This window comes from Coregonus clupeaformis, chromosome 39 (assembly GCF_020615455.1).
Source record: "Coregonus clupeaformis isolate EN_2021a chromosome 39, ASM2061545v1, whole genome shotgun sequence".
In the NCBI taxonomy this organism is placed as follows: domain Eukaryota; kingdom Metazoa; phylum Chordata; class Actinopteri; order Salmoniformes; family Salmonidae; genus Coregonus; species Coregonus clupeaformis.
Window position 1 is genome coordinate 10,510,497 of NC_059230.1, and position 6,762 is coordinate 10,517,258.

The 6,762-nt window shown below is 40.9% G+C and overlaps 1 long non-coding RNA gene across 1 annotated transcript in view; it reads left to right on the forward strand.

The window, feature by feature from the left end:
* Positions 1 to 1,430: 1,430 nt before the first annotated feature.
* The window catches only part of LOC123482840, a 14,742-nt gene continuing 9,410 nt past the window's right edge, over positions 1,431 to 6,762 (forward strand). The window contains exons 1-2 of the long non-coding RNA XR_006657947.1: positions 1,431 to 1,553; positions 1,702 to 1,744. This is a non-coding gene — a long non-coding RNA (uncharacterized LOC123482840). The remainder of the gene's footprint in view (positions 1,554 to 1,701; positions 1,745 to 6,762) is intronic.

A 6,762-nucleotide genomic window follows, 5' to 3' on the forward strand; every position in this document is an offset into this window, starting at 1 on the left:
AGTTCGTTGAATATGAGCGTGTCTCTCTGAGCTGTGAGGTTCAGGGGAACTCTGCTGGATGGAGAGTGGTGAGGAACCCAGAGAGAGGAATCCTTTCAGAGTGTAATACTGACTGGGGAAAACAACAAGGGTCTTCATGCAACGTGACACTAAAATCATCAGACAGTGGAGTGTACTGGTGTGTGTCTGGGTCTGGAGAACACAGCAATGCTGTCAACATCACAGTACATGGTATGTCCACAAACACCATCTACTAACATTATAGTGTTTAATGGTTCATCTGGTTTCAGATAGCTGATGTTATGTTTATATATGATGTTTATATATTATATACAGCTAGTGCTGTGATCCTGGAGAGACCTGTTTATATATGATGTTTATATATTATATACAGCTGGTGCTGTGATCCTGGAGAGACCTGTTTATATATGATGTTTATATATTATATACAGCTGGTGCTGTGATCCTGGAGAGACCTGTTTATATATGATGTTTATATATTATATACAGCTGGTGCTGTGATCCTGGAGAGACCTGTTTATATATGATGTTTATATATTATATACAGCTGGTGCTGTGATCCTGGAGAGACCTGTTTATATATGATGTTTATATATTATATACAGCTGGTGCTGTGATCCTGGAGAGACCTGTTTATATATGATGTTTATATATTATATACAGCTGGTGCTGTGATCCTGGAGAGCCCTGTTTATATATGATGTTTATATATTATATACAGCTGGTGCTGTGATCCTGGAGAGACCTGTATATATATGATGTTTATATATTATATACAGCTGGAGCTGTGATCCTGGAGAGACCTGTTTATATATGATGTTTATATATTATATACAGCTGGTGCTGTGATCCTGGAGAGACCTGTTTATATATGATGTTTATATATTATATACAGCTGGTGCTGTGATCCTGGAGAGCCCTGCCCTTCCTGTGACTGAGGGAGATTCAGTGACTCTGCGCTGCAGATATCAGAGAACTCCCTCTAACCTCACAGCTGATTTCTACAAAGATGGATCCCTCATCAGGACTGAGACTACAGGAGAGATGACCATCCCTGCAGTATCCAAGTCAGATGAAGGACTCTACAAGTGTACCAACTCTACAGGAGAATCACCAGAGAGCTGGATGACTGTGAAGACAGTGACAGGTGAGACATTATATTCATAATAACCTGTGTTCTTATAATCTCTGCCAAGTGCCCCACCCCACCATTATGTCTAAAATAATATTAATCTGCCAACTGCTTGGTCATTAGAAGTAATAAATATGTCTAAGATAATATTAATCAGATTACAGTTAGAAAATAACTATTTACTGTGTTGTTTCCTCTTGTGTTTGTGAAGATAGTGCCTCCTCCCCCTCTCTCCTCCTCCCTCTGTCTGTGTCTGGGTCGGTGGCTCTCTCCATCTCTCTGATCATTCTACTGGTCCTGTTCTGCAAGAGGAACAAAGATGATGTAGCAGCTGAACCCAGAGATGTTACGTATGCTGACGTTAGATTCACACAGGACCCAGAACCCAGGAGAAGGAGAGGTACACTCTCACACACACACACACACACACACACACACACACACACACACACACACACACATACACACACACATACACACACACACACACACACACACACACAGTACAATGTGTTTCTGTTTTTAACCCATTGTCTCGTCTCCTCCAGACTGATCCAGTCTACGCTGCAGTGAAGACCTCCAACACCACAGGTACTATAATACTGTATAACACTATAAGATACAGCTCATGTATTATGAGTATCCAACACCACAGGTACTATAATACTGGTCCAGTCTGTGTTAATATCCTCTCTCTCTCCTGTGTTTAGTTCCAGGTGGATCCAGTCCAGTCTGTGTTAATATCCTCTCTCTCTCCTGTGTTTAGTTCCAGGTGGATCCAGTCCATTCTGTGTTAATATCCTCTCTCTCCTGTGTTTAGTTCCAGGTGGATCTGGTCCAGTCTGTGTTAATATCCTCTCTCTCTCCTGTGTTTAGTTCCAGGTGGATCCAGTCCAGTCTGTGTTAATATCCTCTCTCTCTCTCCTGTGTTTAGTTCCAGGTGGATCCAGTCCAGTCTGTATTAATATCCTCTCTCTCTCCTGTGTTTAGTTCCAGGTGGATCCAGTCCAGTCTGTGTTAATATCCTCTCTCTTGCCTGTGTTTAGTTCCAGGTGGATCCAGTCCAGTCTGTGTTAATATCCTCTCTCTCTCTCCTGTGTTTAGTTCCAGGTGGATCCAGTCCAGTCTGTGTTAATATCCTCTCTCTCCTGTGTTTAGTTCCAGGTGGATCTGGTCCAGTCTGTGTTAATATCCTCTCTCTCTCCTGTGTTTAGTTCCAGGTGGATCCAGTCCAGTCTGTGTTAATATCCTCTCTCTCTCTCCTGTGTTTAGTTCCAGGTGGATCCAGTCCAGTCTGTATTAATATCCTCTCTCTCTCCTGTGTTTAGTTCCAGGTGGATCCAGTCCAGTCTGTGTTAATATCCTCTCTCTCCTGTGTTTAGTTCCAGGTGGATACAGTCCCGTCTGTGTTAATATCCTCTCTCTCTCCTGTGTTTAGTTCCAGGTGGATCCAGTCCAGTCTGTGTTAATATCCTCTCTCTCCTGTGTTTAGTTCCAGGTGGATCTGGTCCAGTCTGTGTTAATATCCTCTCTCTCTCCTGTGTTTAGTTCCAGGTGGATCTGGTCCAGTCTGTGTTAATATCCTCTCTCTCTCTCCTGTGTTTAGTTCCAGGTGGATCCAGTCCAGTCTGTGTTAACATCCTCTCTCTCTCTCTCCTGTGTTTAGTTCCAGGTGGATCCAGTCCAGTCTGTGTTAATATCCTCTCTCTCTCTCCTGTGTTTAGTTCCAGGTGGATCCAGTCCAGTCTGTGTTAATATCCTCTCTCTCCTGTGTTTAGTTCCAGGTGGATCTGGTCCAGTCTGTGTTAATATCCTCTCTCTCTCCTGTGTTTAGTTCCAGGTGGATCTGGTCCAGTCTGTGTTAATATCCTCTCTCTCTCTCCTGTGTTTAGTTCCAGGTGGATCCAGTCCAGTCTGTGTTAACATCCTCTCTCTCTCTCTCCTGTGTTTAGTTCCAGGTGGATCCAGTCCAGTCTGTGTTAATATCCTCTCTCTCTCCTGTGTTTAGTTCCAGGTGGATCCAGTCCAGTCTGTGTTAATATCCTCTCTCTCCTGTGTTTAGTTCCAGGTGGATCCAGTCCAGTCTGTGTTAATATCCTCTCTCTCTCCTGTGTTTAGTTCCAGGTGGATCCAGTCCAGTCTGTGTTAATATCCTCTCTCTCTCCTGTGTTTAGTTCCAGGTGGATCCAGTACAGTCTGTGTTAATATCCTCTCTCTCCTGTGTTTAGTTCCAGGTGGATCTGGTCCAGTCTGTGTTAATATCCTCTCTCTCTCCTGTGTTTAGTTCCAGGTGGATCTGGTCCAGTCTGTGTTAATATCCTCTCTCTCTCTCCTGTGTTTAGTTCCAGGTGGATCCAGTCCAGTCTGTGTTAACATCCTCTCTCTCTCTCTCCTGTGTTTAGTTCCAGGTGGATCCAGTCCAGTCTGTGTTAATATCCTCTCTCTCTCCTGTGTTTAGTTCCAGGTGGATCCAGTCCAGTCTGTGTGCAAATTAATTACTTAAAAATCATAAAATGTGATTTTCTGGAAGTGTACCTATGATAAAAATTACAGACCTCTACATGCTTTGTAAGTAGGAAAACTTGCAAAATCGGCAGTGTATCAAATACTTGTTCTCCCCACTGTACATACATATCCTTTTTTAAATATATTTCCCTTTATTACTTTCCAACCCCACCACCCCTTCCCTAATTGGAGTAAACTAGTGAACAACAATGCTTAGGCCTCTACTTCCAGCTTATACATACTATATACATTTTATGGACACAGTCAATTTGACAATAATTCTATTTTGTTTGTTTTTACTCCTGAACTTCCTCTACCCTCAACCTCTCCGATCATTTTCATGATGTCCATCTGGTTTGCTTCTACATGCCATATCTTTCTAACTGTGCTCTTTCCCAAAAGCTCTCAACCTATAACCTATATACTTATTATGGACACAGCGTGCTTTACATTATTAGTTATCTTGTTGTTTTAGTTGTTGTTAGTTGTTATTAGTCCCATCCTTCAACTCCATTCAACACCTCCCATCTATGTTTTAACACCATCCATATTGGATTTCTATTTGCCATATATATATTTCAACTGTACTGGGATGTTTTACAAAAGTTCTGAACCTTTCTATTCTCATTGTTTCTACAGATTGTAAATTGAAAATAAACATTTTTGCTAAAAGTATTATTATATTATTGATCGATTGACTATGTCTTTTCAGATCACCCAGTAATGCTATCTGCAAGGTTAGCTACACGTAAATATTGCAATCCTTTAGCCATTCCTGGACCTGTGTCCAAAAACAAGCTACAAATGGACAGCACCAAAACAAATGATCTAATGATTCTGTCTCTTCACAGCAAAATCTGCAGAGCTGGGAAGATTGTATCCCCAATATAAATAACATTCTATTGGTAGCAAGAATTGTATATAATAATTTAAATTGAACAATTCGAAGTTTTGAATCCGTTGTCGTTTTTCGTATCAGTTCATAAACACTATGCCATTGGATCGGTACGTCAAAGATCTCTTCCCAACTATTTTGCCATCTATATGGGACGGCTGTCAATCCTTTGGTCCTTAAATGAAACTGGTATACTTTTTATTCATCACAGTTTTCTTTAACCAATTTTGGTCTTTAATGCCGACAGACAAGTTCCTTACTTTCTCCCCCTTCCACTTTCCTCTTCCATTTTTGCGGTAATGCTGCAATTATTTGGTTGTAATTTTGGGTAGAGCAGACATTTCCATATGTTTTTGTTAGCTGCATGTGTGACATAACTCCACCAGTCCTACCCCTATGGTATCATTTACGAAGATTATACCTTTTTAAAACATTTTGTCAAAAAAAACGTTTTTTTATCAATTAGTATATTTGAGTTTAACCACAATATTTGTTGCATTTGTTATGTAGTTTCTGGAGGATTAAATTGAAATTGCAACCAACTTTCTATGGCTTGTTTTAGAAATAGTGATATTTGGGAGATTATTTCCTTTTCAAATAACTGAAAGTGAGAGATTGTCTCACCCATTTTTCAAGAATGGCCTTTTTCCCTTTATTCAGATGACAATCTTACTAATTTGCTAGAGAACCAATTACATTTACATTTACATTTTAGTCATTTAGCAGATGCTCTTATCCAGAGCGACTTATAGTTAGTGAGTGCATACATTATTATTATTATTCATTTTTTTCATACTGGAATCGAACATACATTATTATTTAAAAAAAAAAATCATACTGGCCCCCCCGTGGGAATCGAACCCACAACCCTGGCGTTGCAAACGCCATGCTCTACCAACTGAGCTACATCCCTGCCGGCCATTCCCTCCCCTACCCTGGATGACGCTGGGCCAATTGTGTGCCGCCCCAATTCGGATTTAAGTATAACTTTTGTATGACTGAAGCTTTTAGTGATAGGTCTAATGCTTTAATATTTAATAATTTCTTCATATTCATTATATAAATAGGCCCGTTTAATTTTGTCTGGCTTGCCGTTCCAAATAAAATGGAATATTTTTTCTCATATAATTTAAAAAACTGTTCGCTAGGCGTAGGCAAGACCATAAGCAAATAGGTAAACTGGGATAATACTAAAGAGTTGATCAGGGTGATTTTTCCACAAATTGACAGGTATTTACCTTTCCATGGTAGCAAGATCTTATCTATTTTTGCTAACTTTCTATTAAAATGTATTGGAGTGAGATCATTTATTTCATTTGGGATATGTATTCCGAGTATATCCACATCACCATCAGACCATTTTATTGGTAAACTGGGCAGCTCGCGGCTGTGCTTCCCTTTGTAGTCTGTAATAGTTTTGAAGCCTTGCCACATCCGACGGAGCGTCAGAGCCGGTGTAGTACGATTCAATCTTAGTCCTGTATTGACTCTTTGCCTGTTTGATGCCTCGTCGGAGGGCATAGCGGGATTTCTTATAAGCGTCCGGGTTAGAGTCCCGCTCCTTGAAAGCGGCAGCTCTACCCTTTAGCTCAGTGCGGATGTTGCCTGTAATCCATGGGTCCTGGTTGGGGTATGTACGTACGGTCACTGTGGGGATGACATCATCGATGAACTTATTGATGAAGCCAGTGACTGATGTGGTGTACTCCTCAATGCTATCTGAAGAATCCCGGAACATGTTCCAGTCTGTGCTAGCAAAACAGTCCTGTAGCTTAGCATCTGCGTCATCTGACCACTTTTTTATTAACCGAGTTACTGGTGCTTCCTGCTTTAGTTTTTGCTTATAAGCAGGAATCAGGAGGATAGATAGATAGATAGATAGATGGATAGAGTTATGGTTAGATTTGCCAAATGGAGGGCAAGGGAGAGCTTTGTATGTGTCTCTGTGTGTGGAGTAAAGGTGGTCTATAGTTTTTTTCCCTCTGGTTGCACATTTAACATGCTGGTAGAAATTAGGTAGAACGGATTTAAGGTTCCCTGCATTAAAGTCCCCGGCCACTAGGAGCGCTGCCTCTGGATGAGCGTTTTCCTGTTCACTTATGGCCTTATACAGCTCATTCAGGGCAATCTTAAGGCCAGCATTGGTTTGTGGTGGTAAATAGACAGCTATGAAAAATATAGATGAAAACTCTCTTGGTAAATAGTGTGG